The sequence below is a fragment of the Microcebus murinus genome, chromosome 1 (assembly GCF_040939455.1).
Source record: "Microcebus murinus isolate Inina chromosome 1, M.murinus_Inina_mat1.0, whole genome shotgun sequence".
NCBI classification, from domain to species: Eukaryota; Metazoa; Chordata; class Mammalia; order Primates; family Cheirogaleidae; genus Microcebus; species Microcebus murinus.
Window position 1 is genome coordinate 100,006,006 of NC_134104.1, and position 16,239 is coordinate 100,022,244.

General features: G+C 39.6%; 1 protein-coding gene and 1 pseudogene across 8 annotated transcripts in view; one reads left to right on the forward strand and one right to left on the reverse strand.

Moving 5' to 3' along the window:
- SCHIP1 (schwannomin interacting protein 1) overlaps positions 1 to 16,239 on the reverse strand; it is a 535,265-nt gene that overhangs the window by 79,161 nt on the left and 439,865 nt on the right. The gene's annotated exons all lie outside the window — the stretch shown is intronic.
- On the forward strand, positions 2,277 to 2,454 carry LOC142874855 (uncharacterized; annotated as a pseudogene).

Genomic DNA, 16,239 nt, shown 5'->3' on the forward strand with positions numbered 1-16,239 from the left:
ATATACGTAACCTTAACATTTGTACCCCCATAATATGCTGAAATTTAAAAAAATTAGGGAACAGCCGGGTGCGGTGGCTCATGCCTGTAATCCTAGCACACTCTGGGAGGCTGAGGCGGGCGGATTGCTTGAGGTCAGGAGTTCGAAACCAGCCTGAGCAAGAGCAAGACCCTGTCTCTACTATAAATAGAAAGAAATTAATTGGCCAACTAATATATATATATATAAAATTAGCCGGGCATGGTGGCACATGTCTGTAGTCCCAGCTACTCAGGAGGCTAAGGCAGAAGGATTGCTTGAGCCCAGGAGTTTGAGGTAGCTGTGAGCTAGGCTGACGCCATGGCACTCACTCTAGCCTGGTCAACAAGCGAGACTCTGTCTCAAAAAAAAAAAAAAAAAATTAGGGAACAAAGGAAGTGCAAGACTTACATACTGGAAACTATAAAACATTGCTGGGAGTAATTAAAGAAGATCTAAATAAAGGGATTATAAGACTCGATATTATTAAAATGGCAATTCTCCTCAAATTGATCTATAAATTCAACACAATTCCTACAAAAATTCCAGCTGGTTTGGGCAGGAATTGACAAGCTGATCCTAAAATGTATATGGAAATGCAAAGGACCCAGAAAAGCCAAAACAATCTTAAAAAAGAACAAAGTTGGAAAACTTAACACTTCCCAATTTTAAACTTACTATAAAGCTACATTAATTAAGACTGTGTGGTACTGGCATAGGGATAGACATATAGATCAATGGAACAGGATTGAGAGTCTAGAAATAAACCTTTACATTTATAGTCCATTGATTTCTGACAAAGGCGCCAAGGTAATTCAATGGGGAGAGGATAGTCTTTTCAACAGATGGTGCTGGGACAACTGGATATCTGTATGCAGAAAGATGAATTTAGGTACCTCACACTATATACAAAAATGAACTCAAAATGAATCATACATCTAGTGTAAAAGCTAAAACTATAATACTTGTAGAATAAAACATGGAACATCTTTGCAACCTTGGGTTAGAAAATGAGTTCTTAAACACAACACCAAAAGCATGGTCCATTAAAAGAAAAATGGAAAAAATGGACTTCATCAAAATTAAAAATGTTTGTGTTTCCAAAAACATCAATAAGAAAATAAAAAATAAGTCACAGTCTGAGAAAAAAGATACACACATATTATTCTGGTAAAAGATTTGTATCCAGGACATATAAGGATATTTTATAAATCAATAATAAGATAACCCAATTAAAAATGAGCAACAGTTGAATAGATATTTCACCAAGGAAATATGAATGGCTAATAAGCATATGAAAAGATGCTCAACATCATTAGTCATGAGGTGAATGAAAATTAAAACTAAAATGAGCTACAAAATAATTATTGGTAAGGATGCAGAAAAATTATAGCCTTCATACATTGCTAGCAGGAATGTAAGATGGTATAGCCACTTTGAAAACAGTTTGGCAGTTTCTTAAAAAATTAAACATAAATTTACCATATGATCCTGCAATTCCTCTTCTAAGACTCTACCCAAGAGAAATGAAAACATATGTCTATATAAAGACATATATGTATTTACAGCAACATTATTAATAATGTCTAAAAAGTGAGAATAATACATAATACACATATCCATCAACTGGAAAATGGATAAATGAAATGTGGTATAGCCGTAAAATGGAATATGCAACAAGAAGGAACAAATTACTGATATATGCTACATCAAGAAGACTATCAAATCAATATGGTAGGTGAAAGAAGCCAGATGCAAAAGATTACACATTGTATAATCTCATTTATAAGAAATGTCCAGACAAGGCAAATCTATAAAGACAGAAAGCAGCTCAGTGGTTGCCTGGGGCTGAGAGTAGGAATAAAGATTGATTGCCACTGAGCAGGGGAGATATTCTGGGGTGATGGAAATGTTCTAAAGTTGGATTGTGGTGATATTTACAAAAACCTGTAAATGTGAAAATAATTGAATTATACACTTAAGTGAATTTCATGGCATGTAAATTATATCTCAATAAAGCTGTTAAAAAATTTAGAGAACTTGTTTTTCCCACATAAGTTATCTGCAGGCAGCCAAGTCCAGAGTGGGTATAATATTAACAGGTTTTTTTTTCTTTTGTAGTTATCAGAGACCTAGACTCTTTCCCTTTTTGCCTCAGCCACCAGTAGCATACATACGTTTGTGCTCTCATGGTCATATCTAGACCTCTTTCCTAGCTAGAAGAGGAAAAAGAGCAGAGAGTGAAAAAAATATTGACCATTGCTTCTTGGCCTTTTGGCTAAGATCAAGCATAGTACCAGCCTTTATCAGTTTAATATTTGATATATCCTCTATCTTAAAAGTCAACCATGTTTAAGGATATTTCTGAGAAGCCCCACTCTTAGATGTCATTGGTGTAAAAAGTATCACATGACCATTCTTAACTGCAAAGGAGTATGGGAAATGCAGGACTATTTTTTCTTCCAGTCAAATCAGGATTCTGTTAATAAGGTAGAAAGGAAGAATGGATATTGAGTAAAGCAGCTCAAAATCTCTGAGGTTAAGAAATATATCTCAGGCCGGGCACGGTGGCTCATGCCTGTAATCCTAGCACTCTGGGAGGCCGAGGCGGGCGGATTGCTCAAGGTCAAGAGTTCGAAACCAGCCTGAGCAAGAGTGAGACCCCGTCTCTACTACAAATAGAAAGAAATTAATTGGCCAACTAATATATATAGAAAAAAATTAGCTGGGCATGGTGGCGCATGCCTGCTATAGTCCCAACTACTCGGGAGGCTAAGGCAGGAGGATTGCTTGAGCCCAGGAGTTTGAGGTTGCTGTGAGCTAGGCTGACGCCACGGCACTCACTCTAGCCTGTGCAACAAAGCAAGACTCTGTCTCAAAAAAAAAAAAAAAAAAAGGAATATATCTCAGTGTCAGTGTAAACACAAATAGAATCAGCACTGCTTACATCATAGAACAGTACTTGGCTATAAGGTGATGAACCAGAATGTACTTATTATTAATGGTTTCTTAACAAAATGAAAAGAAAACGATTAAATTCTTAGTGAAAACATAAGGCCTCCAGAGAAGCTGTCTGTTACTCTGTTGAGAAACATCAAGCAGAACAAATGTTCCTTGTTGTTCATATTTTTATTTCTATGACAAAAACTTGAGGGCGAAGTCATTTGGTATATTAGAAAGAACAGGGGTCTTGAGTTAGAAATGTCTGGATTCAAAACTTGGCCACACCCTTTAGTAAGTATGCTTTGGGCAAATTCCATAACTTAGCTAATCCTCAATTTCCTCCTCTGCACAAGAGGAATAATAACACTAATACCTGCCCCACAGGGTTATTGGGAGGACCCAATAAGACAGCAGGTGTAAAGCACTTGCCCCTGCTTCTGCCTCCATCCTTCACAGCTCACACCCCAGAGTGGCACAACCCTGCCTCATGCACCAGCACCTAGAAATGAATCCTAATTTTTTTTTCTTGCCCAAATTAAACAGCTGTCCAGATATGGTTTCCCCACATTTCCCAGGCTGAGAATTTTTCTCAAGAGAATTTCTACTTAGAGATCATCTATTCAAAACACACACATGCACACACACACACACAAGTGCATACAAATTATGATGTCAGGAGTGGGGAGCAAAAAAACAAACATACAACAAAACCCCACTGAAGATAAAATTAATATGTGGAGAACAAAATTCTAAAAATACATTTATTTTTGTACCCAAAGCATTGTAATCTTCCTAATACTCCTTGGTTGTACAGAATCAGAGAGAGCACTTAGAATAACATCCCAACCCAGTTTATGTACTTGGCACTTTAAGAAAGGTGAGTGCTGTGTCAAGCGCTTGTGCAAGCAGGTGTGCAGGTGGGTTGGCTGACATGAACCCCAAGTCACCCATTACTGGCCCATTTATTGATACGTCAGTTCAACTAAGCTAACGTGGAGCCTATTCCATCATTTTCTCCCTGAAGCACAAATACAGCTTAAAATAGGAGACTCTTCAAATTGATCGTGATAGGTTTATAACTTTTAAGTAGTTTGCAACTTCAGTACCTTTTTAATGATCTCAGTTAAACGTTGACTGAATAGAATTCATATTTCTGCAAGAATGCTATGTATCTCAAAGGAGGACACCAAAGCAAAATTGTGAAATTTGTCAACTGAACGGCAGGACAAACATTTAGTATCTATCTTTATTCTCTATAAAATATCAAAATCGTGAAGGTGATAATCTTGACAATAAACAGCATTTAGTTTAGCTAATTAAGAGACAGAAGCAGTCTGGCAAAACTGATACAATACTTCAGGACACAGTGTTACACTTTGGTTTTCCCAGTCACTCTTTATCAATAATTTAATTTTTTTTGGCCGGGCGTGGCTCTCTGGGAGGCCAAGGCAGGCGGATTGCTCAAGATCAGGAGTTCGAAACCAGCCTGAGCGAGAGCGAGACCCTGTCTCTACTATAAATAGAAAGAAATTAATTGGCCAACTATATATATAGAAAAAAAATTAGCCGGGCATGGTGGCACATGCCTGTAGTCCCAGCTACTTGGGAGGTGGAGGCAGGAGGATTGCTTGAGCCCAGGAGTTTGAGGTTGCTGTGAGCTAGGCTGACGCCACGGCACTCACTCTAGCCTGGACGACAAAGTGAGACTCTGTCTCAAAAAAAAAAAAATTAATTTTTTCCCATCTTATGACTCATCTCACTGGTCTGAGACTTACCTGCCCGTTCTTTTTCTCTGTGAAAAGGGGAAGAGAAAGATGGCGCGGGCCTCCTCTCCCCGGGGAGCTTAAGCAGCGGCACAGCCCTCTCCCATGAGCAGCAGCTCCGCCTGCCAAACCCGAACAGCTGTCGGGGCTTCTACAGCTGTGGCTGCCACTGTTTCCCAGAACTCTGCCTCGGCCCCTCGATTGAGAAATCCTGTCTGTCCTTCGGTGCCCTCCACAGCAAATGGCAATTAATTTCTACTCCTGAGTTTGTAAAAAATTTCTCCTATCCTGAGAGCTGTCACATTTCACACCTGAATTACAAGTCAATTAAAAGGAAAACAAAACAAAAACCATTTCTCTCTTTTCTTGAGAGTCATTCTATGTTATAATTACCATGTTCCTGCTTTTCATCTCTCACCCTAACCCAAATTATGGAACCCAGGAAAAGCCATGTCACCGACAAACATGGACCAAAGATAGGCCCCATCTAACACAGCTTTGCCGACAGCTCAAAGGGGAACTCACAGTAGCAATGTGGATCTGGTCATAATAAAAAGCCCTGCACAGTAAGTGCCTTCTCTGCTATCTGACCATGCACTGGCTATTCCACAGCACAAAACAGCTGCTTACATGTGTATTTTCGGTTGTTGGAATATTTTCACATTTGTGTAACATGCAATTTCAAAACACAATCGATTGCTTAGTTTTCTTATTATGAGTACAATTAGTCTCACAGATCTCATATTTACAAGTGAAAGCAATGGCTAGGGAAGGGGAGGGGAGAGAGTTGGACAACAGCTGGGTTCTTATTTACTCATAAGAGAACTCACTAAGCATGGAGGTGCGTGGTGTGAGGAGCTGGGTATTTTGCACCTACACCCTACCCTGAGAAAGCATACCCTGCTTTAGAAGGTAAGTACATGAGAAAGATACGCTTTGGATGACAATTTACAGATGCAAAAAGGGTTATAAAGATTGGTCTGAGGATGCTGGGCTGCAAAGTCAGGGGAGGCCTGCAGAGTAGGGTCCTTGGGGGATTTGCAATTAAACTCACTTACTCATTACAACATTTCTAGAAGTTTTATTTTGCTTACAGCTTCCTTGTGTGTGAGAGGGTGGCATAGCTCTCGGGATTCTCACGTGAGAGGTAAACCCAAGTGTCTGGATTCTAGATCCAATGCTTTACTCTAGACACTAGGGGTCAGCAGCCTCCAAAAGTTGAGTCAGGCTATGTGCCCTAGTTTCTGGGGTGCTGCTAGGTGTCAGTGGGGGGCTGATTCTCACACAGGGACATTCCAGGAGGCACCGTAATGGCTTCCCCAACCCTGTACCCCTTCTTTTATTAACAGCTTTCACTTTCCTTTGGGTACCTCACCTCCTCCTGCAAAGCCCAGGTGCTTGGGGGAAGCTGGTCCCTGCAGTGAGGCTTGTGGCTCCGCCCAAGTTATCCCATCCCTGGGCCCCACACAGTCAAGGAGTCACCCCATTTGGGGTGATGAGATTGAGGAGAAATTTGCTGAGGATGAAGCGGGAACATAGTTTCCTGGCTCTTCTGAGAGGACTTCTGAAAGAGACCATTTCTCTTTTTCTGGCCTGGGATGAGGATAAAGAAACTCAAAGCCCTGGATAGGTAGACAGTCATCTGGCAACTACCAGGTGTGAAGGGACAACTATAAAATGAAGCTGACTGCAAAAACCAGAGCAGAGAGGATCAGAGAAACAAAAAAAAAGAAAGAAAAGAAAAGTAACAGGGTTCCTAGTGATGTCCTGTTGGGTCAATGAAGCAGAGTTCGAAGCCTTCCCAACCAGACTTTCAAGCTCCAGAACAAATCTCATCACTGTGAAGCCAGGCTGAGCTTGATCTTCTCTTATTTTCATCTGAAGGCACCCTAAACGATACACTGAGGAGAAAAAAGGCGGCAACTACAAGCAAGCTTTGGAAAATGTGGTGGCAAGTGATCTACAAACTGCTACTTACTAAGCTTTATACCAGCTCCCCCCACCCTGCAGTCACCAAAGCTCTTCAGCAAATACAAGAGAGGCTCGTGGAGCCAGACCACCTGACTGAAGAATAAGAGAGGAAGACATTGTGTACTAAAGGCTGCCTCTCTGCCAGTTAGCTTTGAAGCCCTTTTTATTAATTGGTTCCATTTCCTTACCATGTCCTTAGTAGGGGGGATGTATTTTTTAGAAATATATTGATCACACTTACATTCTCCTACACCGGGAGGAACAGGAGGCTCCCTGCCACAGACCTTTGAAAAGCAATGAGCTGGGAGAAAACAGGCCTCCAGCTCCGGCTCTCTCCTGCCTCCCTCCCTCCCTCACCTGCTCAGCCTGAAGCAGTCTCTAAATCCTCACAATTCTAAAATGGTAGGATTTCCATAGTTCACTGTAAATGGGGTTTTACCTGTAACTCAGTAAAGAACCTGAGAGGGTCCAGGAAGCCCTAATACAGCTCCAGGAACCAGGAAAAGTAGACTCTTCCTCTCTACTTTCCTTAGGTTATTATACAGAAAGAAACATTGAAGAGGTCATTGCACTATTTTTTAAAGGTGTGAGGCTATACTGATAATGGGCACGGATTTTGGAGTCTATCAAACCTAAGTTCAAATCTTAGCAACTCCCCTTAGTAGTTGTATGAATTTGTCTCTGAGCTTCTGCATCTATAAAATAAGGATAGATAAGGCCTGCCTTTCAGGTTGCTTTGAAGTTTAAGTGTAAAAACACAAGTAATTGGGTTTAGCATTCAAAAAATAGTTGATAGGATTAAGAGTTCAATATTCCTTGAAAGGAAGGAGCACTGTGACCCAAGAAAACAGAGAAGCATCCAACATTTCCAATGCATATATTTACTTCCCACCCATGGCAAGATTCTCTGAGTGTAGCAGGTTCCAAGAACTTTGGAATTCATGACCCTTGTGCAGGGTCTGTATCTATGTTAGGGGAGCTTGGACTTTCAAATAGAAGTCACAAGCTTGTGAAGTAATTGCAGGTTTGGAGCTAGTGATTCACTAATTATCTAATTCTCTAGGTAGGTATTATTTGTAGTGAAGCAATGTGCAAAGGAGCTACCAATAAATAAATAAATAAATGTTATGGTTATCTTTGTTTTTCTTTTTAAAGACATGGGCTCCTAAAGTTTTTTATCCTTCATTCAAAATCAGGTGCTCAGAGGAAACGTTTAGGACCCTCATCTATACATCCGTTCCAAGGTTCCTGTCCTAGGCAAAGGTCTCACAGGGTACCCTGGAACACAGGCTGGAAGGGAGGCAATCTTTCTATGTTGCACGGTTCACACCTTTTCATTATTTGTATAGCAGACTTTAGTGGTTTCCCCCCAGTATGTTTTTTCCTTCTTCCTTTTCTAGCTGAGCATATGAATAAAAATACATTTTCCAGCCTCTCTTGCAACCAGGTGTGTGGGGTCACACCACATGGCTAAATTCTGTCTAACTGCCTCTATGAGAGGAGTCTCGTGTGACTTCTGGGAAGTGCTCTCTTAAAGGAAGGGAGATGTGCCCTTCCTCTTCCCTTACTCCTTCCCACAGGCTGGACTGCAACACAATAGTACGTGTTGAAGCAGCCAGATTGAACCATGCGGCAGAAAGCCTTGTACTGAGATGAGCAGGAAAACAAACCAACCTTCAGTCATCTTGAAACTGCCTTAGATTCCTGACCTCCTCACTACTCTTACTTGCATGAGAAATAAAATCCTCTCCTGTTTGAAGCACTGGCATTTTGGGTTTTCTGTCACTCACAGCTAAACCTAGTCTGAACTGATAGCTTGCTATATCCATCGTTTATGTTTTCTCCGTTCATCTGTGATATCAGAACTGCACTGTTTTTAACATGGCAAGCCACTTATAAATGGGGTATAGGTTCATCAGTCATTCCCATCACACTCCCCAAATCCCACTCACATCCTTCAGAATGAATTCCACCCACAGCATAACATCAGAAAGGTCACCTCTTACACAAGTAAAGAAATAGAGATTTTAAAAAAAAAAAAAACAGGCATGAAATCCTGTTGCTTATTTTACAGAAAACCCTATCTATCTATTCAAGATGACTGCTTGCTCCTATGTTAGCTAGCAATTTCATGAAGTGAAGAAAATTTTCTCTAGTTGCAAGTGACACAAACCTCTCAAATGCCTACTATCAAATTAAAAATAAACTGCTTGTTATTTACAAGTATGAATTAGATACAATGTACTCTAGAGGAAGGTCAGGGGCCTTGGCATTCAGATCTAGGAGTATTTATTTGGCTTTGCCACTTGCAGTGTGACCTTGGTAAGTGACTTAACCTCTTATTCAGTTTTGCTGTCTATAAAATTAAACCTCTTACAGTACTTGCAAAAAGTAAAATAAAATAAATGAGCTAATATATGCAATGCACCCAGCACATTATAGGTGCTGTAATAGTGAAAGGTCCTTTTTGTTTGTTCTTTTGTTTTTGTTATTTATTTTTATGAAGGTAAAATATACATATTAATTTACCATCTTTACTATTTTTCAGTGTACAGTTCAGTGGCAATAAATGCATTTAATTCTTTCTTTCTCCCTTTCTCCCCTTCTCTCCATCTCTTGCTTGGCCTCTAGTAACCACCAATCTACTCTCTATCTTCATGAGATCCACTTTTTAGCTCCCAAATATGCAAAAGAACATGCAATATTTATCTTTCTGTGCTTGGCTTATATGACTTGACATAATGGCCTCCAGTTCCATCTATTGCTGCAAATGATAAGATTTCATTCTTTTTTATGGCTGAACAATATTCCACTGTGCATAAATACCACATTTTCTTTATCCATTCATCCATTGATGGGCACTTAGGTTGATTCCATGTTTTGGCTATTGTGAATAGTACTGCAATAAACGTGGGGGCATAGAGATCTCTTTGATATATTGATTTTCCTTCTTTTGGATATATACCCAGTAGTAAATTGCTGTATCATATGGTAGTTCTATTTTTAGTTTTTTGAGAAACCTCAATACTGTTCTCCATAGTGGCTGTACTAATTTACATTCCCACCAACAGTGTATGAGGGTTGCCCTTTCTCTACGTCCTCCCCAGCATTCGTTATTGCCTGTCTTTTGGATACAAGATATTTTAACTGGTGTGAGATGATATTGCATTGTGGTTTTGTTTTGCATTTCTCTGATGATTGGTGATGTTGAGCATTTTTTCATATACTTTCTGGTCATCTGTATGTCTTCTTTTGAGAAATGTCTGTTAAGATCTTTTGCCCATTTTTAATGTGATTATTTGGGGTTTTTTGCTACTGAATTGTTACATATATATTCTGGCTGTTAATCCCTTGTCAAATGGTTAGTTTGTAAATATTTTCTCCTATTCTATGTACTGTCTCTTTGCTTTGCTGAGTGTTTCCTTTGCTGTGCAGAACTAGACCCCCATCTCTCACCACACACAAAATCAAATCAAAATGGATTAAAAACTTAAATATAAGATCTGAAACTATGAAACTACCAGACAAAAACACCTGGGAAACGTTCCAAGGCATTAGCATGGGGAAAGATTTTTTTGTATAAGACCTCAAAAGCACAGGCAACCAAAGCAAAAATAGGTAACTATTTTTGTAATAGCAACATGATTACATCATGTTCTTTTGGTTTTTATTGGTATAAATGAAAAGCTATGGATTTTAGGTCTGTAGAACTGTGATTTAATAAATTTAGTCTCTGAAATGGATTCGTTTTATAATCATAGTTGCCTTAACTACCTTGAGACTTTGTGTCTTCAACAATCAGCTTTATAACAACAATACTGCTATTAATCATGGCAATAATAATTGCTAACATGTTGTATGATTAACAGGTGTCAGCCACTGCATCAAGTCCTTTCTTTTCATTATTTCATTAAAACCTGCTTTTTTAACCTCTTAGAGATATTTTTAAGGATATAAATAAAATGAAAAAGTAATTATAAGAACACTGCATGTAAAAAAATTTACAAAATTGTAAGTTAGATACAAATATAGAATTATTATGGACTGAAAAGATAACTTCTTTTAAAAGAAAATATCCCAATTTTTCGAAAGCAAAAGCTTTAATCATACTAGAAGGTTAAAAATATTTTTCCTTTTTAAAACTTGTATTTAATTTAAAAAGTAATACAAAATTATATAATGCCAAAATAGAGGTACTTGCTTATGTAACTACATACCATAAAAGTGATAACAAAATGTCCATGCAGAATAAAAAGTATATTGATTTTCTTTCTTTTTTATTTTAAATCATCCTCATCATTTGATCCAGAAAAAATAAAATAGCTGGCAATTCCTAAGAAAAATATACTATGTACTCATATGTACTGTGTGTAAATATGTATCTAACATATCTGCATGTGCTTTCTCTGTTTTACTTATAATAAATAAATGTTTATGTTCCAGAATATAGGTATATAAGTTCACTGGAAATCAGAAATTTCTCTCCTTAGAGAAACAACAGTTAAAACAGTATCTTACTTATAACTGCTATCATGCCCAATTGAAAATTCTTCCTGATATGAACTCCTTGAATATATAATCTTACTTTTCTATATAACTTTTCCATAAATGCAAAACTTTTGGCCAATTTTGAGTTCCTCCAATTGGCTGCAAAGAGGGACTAAAGGACCCAGGATTGGAGCGTGAAAAGAAAAGAAAAGCAGATGCCAGAAGTAGAGGTTTTTGCAGGGCAACCTTGGAGAAGATAGAGGAAGAATCCAACCCACAGATGATTAAAAACTGCATGTTTTTAAAAAAAAGACTTAGATGCCAACATTTAAATATAGGGATTTTTACATAAAAATCCTATGACCTGCATTTTCAGCACAGCCACAAATAGCTGGCCATGCACAGTGCTATCCGGTCCCCTTAGACTGAGCCCACCCTCACACTCCGTTTGTGGGGGCATCCGTCAGTTAGAAATCTGCTTGGACTGTATTTAAGGCATATGAATTTACATATGTGAATATAAGGTATCTGAGCTTGCACACACACCTCTGCCCTGTGTAGACATGAAAGTCAGTGCAGCTGCAGGTCATGGACCCTTAGCAGCAAAAGAAAGACCTGGCGTGGTGCAGGTCTCCTTCTATCACTGGGACCCTCACAGCCCACCAGCTGGCAATGACCACGTGGAGAATCACTGCCATATAACAGCCGCAGGGCAGCTGAGGGTCGGCATTCCTCAGACCCAATGTTCTTGTTGCAAAGTTCACCTTCTAGCTCCGGATATCACCTGTGTAACACAAAGCTGATAATGATATTCGGTCCCTGTTGGTGTTGTTTGTGACCCTGGCTTTGAGCAGCTGCGAATCGGTCCCTTTCCTGTAGCTGTTAGTGGGGAAGGAGTGGCCCCAAGAGGGGCACCTAAAACAGATCAGAAAACTCTGGCTCCTGGGACTCAGGCATGACGTTATCATGGTTAGAGACATGTCCAGAGGTCCCTTGTGCATTGGGAGGTTGGCTGAGAAACACCTGCTCAATTACATTCAACCTTTCCTTTCAAAGGTGGGGTCGGGGAGGTGGGCATCAACTTGGTCATAAAATCAAGGTGTTATATGTGTTTCATTTATATTCATTTATTCATATATTTATTTTTGCTACATGTTGAGTTCCATTAGGGTAGGGACTCTGTTTTGTTCACTACTATACCATTGGCAGTTAGTGCAGGACACATAATAGATGTTCAATTAATATGTGTGGAATAAGTGAATGCATGGAAGCATCCTTTTCTTCTTCCTGGAAGCTTCCTCTTTCCAAGACCAGAAGGACTCTCGCCTGGAAGACTCACCTGGAGGACTTCAAAGGGAGGTCCCCAATGAATGGGATCCCTGGCCTTGGTGTAGCTCCCCTCAAATCCAACCTCTACCTTGAGTTATAGTTCTAGAATCCAAATCTGTTGTATCACTTCTCCACTTAGAAGATTGCAATAATTATCTTGTTATTTTTAGGATAAAATCCAAATTTTTAAATGAGGCTGAGAATGCCCTTTTTTTTTTTTTTTTTTTTTTTTTTTTTTTTGAGACAGAGTCTCGCTTTGTTGTCCAGGCTAGAGTGAGTGCCGTGGCGTCAGCCTAGCTCACAGCAACCTCAAACTTCTGGGCTCGAGTGATCCTTCTGCCTCAGCCTCCCGGGTAGCTGGGACTACAGGCATGCGCCACCATGCCCGGCTAATTTTTTTTTTTTTTTTATATATATATCAGTTGGCCAATTAATTTCTTTCTATTTATAGTAGAGACGGGGTCTCGCTCTTGCTCAGGCTGGTTTTGAACTCCTGACCTTGAGCAATCCGCCCGCCTCGGCCTCCCAAGAGCTAGGATTACAGGCGTGAGCCACAGCGCCCGGCCGGAGAATGCCCTTTTGATCTGATCCCAACCCATCCCTGCCACCTAGGCAGTCCTATGGAAGGAACTCCTCTGTGTGCCCGGCTCTCTCCCGCACTCCCAGGCCATGTGGCAAACTCCTAACTCATCCATCAGGTCTCAGCGTAAGTCTTCCCTATGTTCTCAGCACCACCTCTTATGCCCCCAATATGGTGCTTACCCCTGTGGGGGTGTCTGTCAACTGCCCAGTTCACAGTCAGGCTTTCCGTCTCGTAAGCTTGGTCACCTATGCCCTGGCACCTGCCTCCAGGAGGCAGCAAGGAGATACACAAATTTTATTTTGTGCCAGGTTCAGTGTCATGCTCTTTGTAATTGTCGATTTCATGATTTCAGAGATGAGAGAGAAACTGAAATTCAGAGAAGTGGAGTAATCTGCCTAGGGTTGGGATTCACATTTGAGTGCAAAGACTCCAGAGCTTGCTTTCTCCCCACTGTGCCTCATGGTGGCACTTACCTTTGCTTTTCCAGGAGAGCAGCCCAGGCAGCATGCCTATGTCTGAGTGCCCCACAGCACTCACATCCATTACCTCAGGAAGAAAGAATGCCAGAGAGGATGGAATTTGCTAGTGGTTACTCAAGAGTGCACACAGAAATATGAACAAAGCCTCTTGATCACCAGGGAAAGGAATGTAGGTCAAATAATTGCCCTGCCCAGTGTCTCCTCTCCCTCTGTTACCCAACTCTTCTCATTTGCATATCTGAGGCCACAAGTGGAATATAACTACATGGAAAATTCCAGGAGCTTCACAAATATCATTAAAAGCAAAGGCTCAAGAAATAAGGAAAGGATTTTAAAATCACTTTCTGTTTTAATTCAAAAGCTCAGAGTCATTAATTTGTTGAGAGATGACTAGGTATAGAAAACTATAGTAGGATTCTAGAAAATTAAGTCTTTTTTGGATGTTATGAAAATGTAGTAAGCGATGATTATTATTATGATAAAGAAAAATAACTAATATTAATTATGAGCCAGGTACACACACCACCATTTAATCATCATAATAAGCCTGTGAAGTTAGATACTATTAACACTTCCATTTTACAAATGTTGAAATCAAGGCACAGAGAGGTCAAGTAATTTGTGCCAGGTCACACAGCTAAAAGGGACAGAAACCTGCTCTTACTATGTAATGCCAACTTTCTATTAGGTTGTTAAGTATGAAATGTCTAGTTTCCTTAAGTACTTAGTTTGACAGTTGCTATTTCTGACATTTCACTTTGACATTTCTTCTTTTATGTTTATTGTGAAGGTACATCCTCAGTCTTTCAAACACACATTTTGGCTTATGATTATCTTTCAAAAAAATGTTTAGAGCAATTTCTATGAAACCATGGATAAGTATGTACAATACTGGCTGGGTGTGGTGGCTCACTCTTGTAATCCTAGCACTCTGGGAGGCCAAGGCGGGAGGATGGCTAGAGGTCAGGAGTTCAAGACCCAGCAAGAATGAGACCCCATCTCTACTAAAAATGGGAAAGAAATTAGCTGGGCAACTAAAAACAGAAAAAAATTAGCCAGGCACAGTGGCACACCCCTGTAGTTCCAGCTACTCAGGAGGCTGAGGCAGAAGAATTGCTTGAGCCCAGGAGTTTGAGGTGGCTGAGGCAGGCTCATGCCATGGCACTGTAGTCCTGGCAACAGAATGAAACTCTGTCTCAAAAAAAAAAAAAAAAGTACGTACAATACTAATTGTTAAATAAAATTTATAGGAGGCCATTGGTTTAGACTGAGCTCCTGCATTAAGCCCAACAGACCAACCAAAATGGAGTTACTCAGGCTGAATTCCATAATACCAAGTTGAAACTAAGTTGTTCATTCATCTGACCTTCCAAGAAATCAGGAGAGAAAGAGATAACAGTCAAATCCTCAAACAGGCCAGTTTTAGCCCGCTTGATAAGGAAGTCTCTGCTTTAACCTCTCCAAGGAATAATCTGGTTTTTGTTCTCTGATCCTGCTTTCCTTAGCACCCTTCTGTCTATAAATTCAACTTCCTCTGCTTTGCTCATCTGAACACTCATTCTATTTTACAGACTGAGGTGTTGCTGGGTTCTAGAATTGCAAATAAAGGCCAAATAAAATTTTGAAACTAAATTTGTTTGTAATTTTGTCTTCTGACAAATGTAAATGACACTTTCTAATAGTTAGAGTTACATTTTTTTGCAGAAAAAATTATTTCAAAATGTAGCACAGAATTATTCTAATAATTTTTCAATATTAATTTATATCTTACAAATGTGTTGTTCTCAATAAGAAACTTCACAAAATTCATTTCCTTTATGACAACCACAGAAAACAAACAAGAAATGCCCTGAGAGGAAGAATCTTAAGGTTCTAGAAGGAAAATTACAAGTGACTGTAAAAGTTCTACATGTTAACCTAAGGGAAACTAAAGGACATCTATAAAATCAAGTTTTACAGCGGCCTGCTGGATGCTATTACCAAAAGGGACAAAATAAATATTCAGGTTCAAAAGCATGCAATGACCTTGCCACTTATAAATATCACGCTGCAGAAATGAGTGGTATCATTGCCTCCCATTAATCCAGAGGAATTTTAAAAACAGCTCTTCACATAAAGAATAATTTTGAAGGGCTTAAGGTTGAACATGTAGATGTGGGTCTCCTGGGCAACAGAATGCCCAAGAACAAACACAACAAGGAAAGTCAGTCATGGAAAAGTGGAATAATTCAGTAGCTGGCTGTCAAGTCCTTGTTCTAACTAAATGACATCATCTGGAAAAGACACTGTGGTGCCTGTCCAGAAAGTTTCAGTTATTTCCCTTCCTGACACGCAGAGTACGTGGTTTTAGTTTTTGTCTTCCTTTCACAATTTTTGCCTTGGTCCTCTCTACGGATGATTATTACTTCATTTCTCCATGGTCAGTGTAAGGCTTCCTTGTCACCAAAGTAGTTAATAGATCAAGACTTTGCCTTAGTATTATATAATGGTTCTCAACTCTTTGCATTGCAACTTATATCCTGAATCAAAGCTCCAAATACTTTTTTTACAATTATTATCATTACCTAATAAATGTCACAGAAGAGGGGGCTATAGCCATGCAGATGGCTTTCTCCCTGTTACCTGCAGCTATCGCTGCCCCAGTCATGCTATGTTTACATTTCAC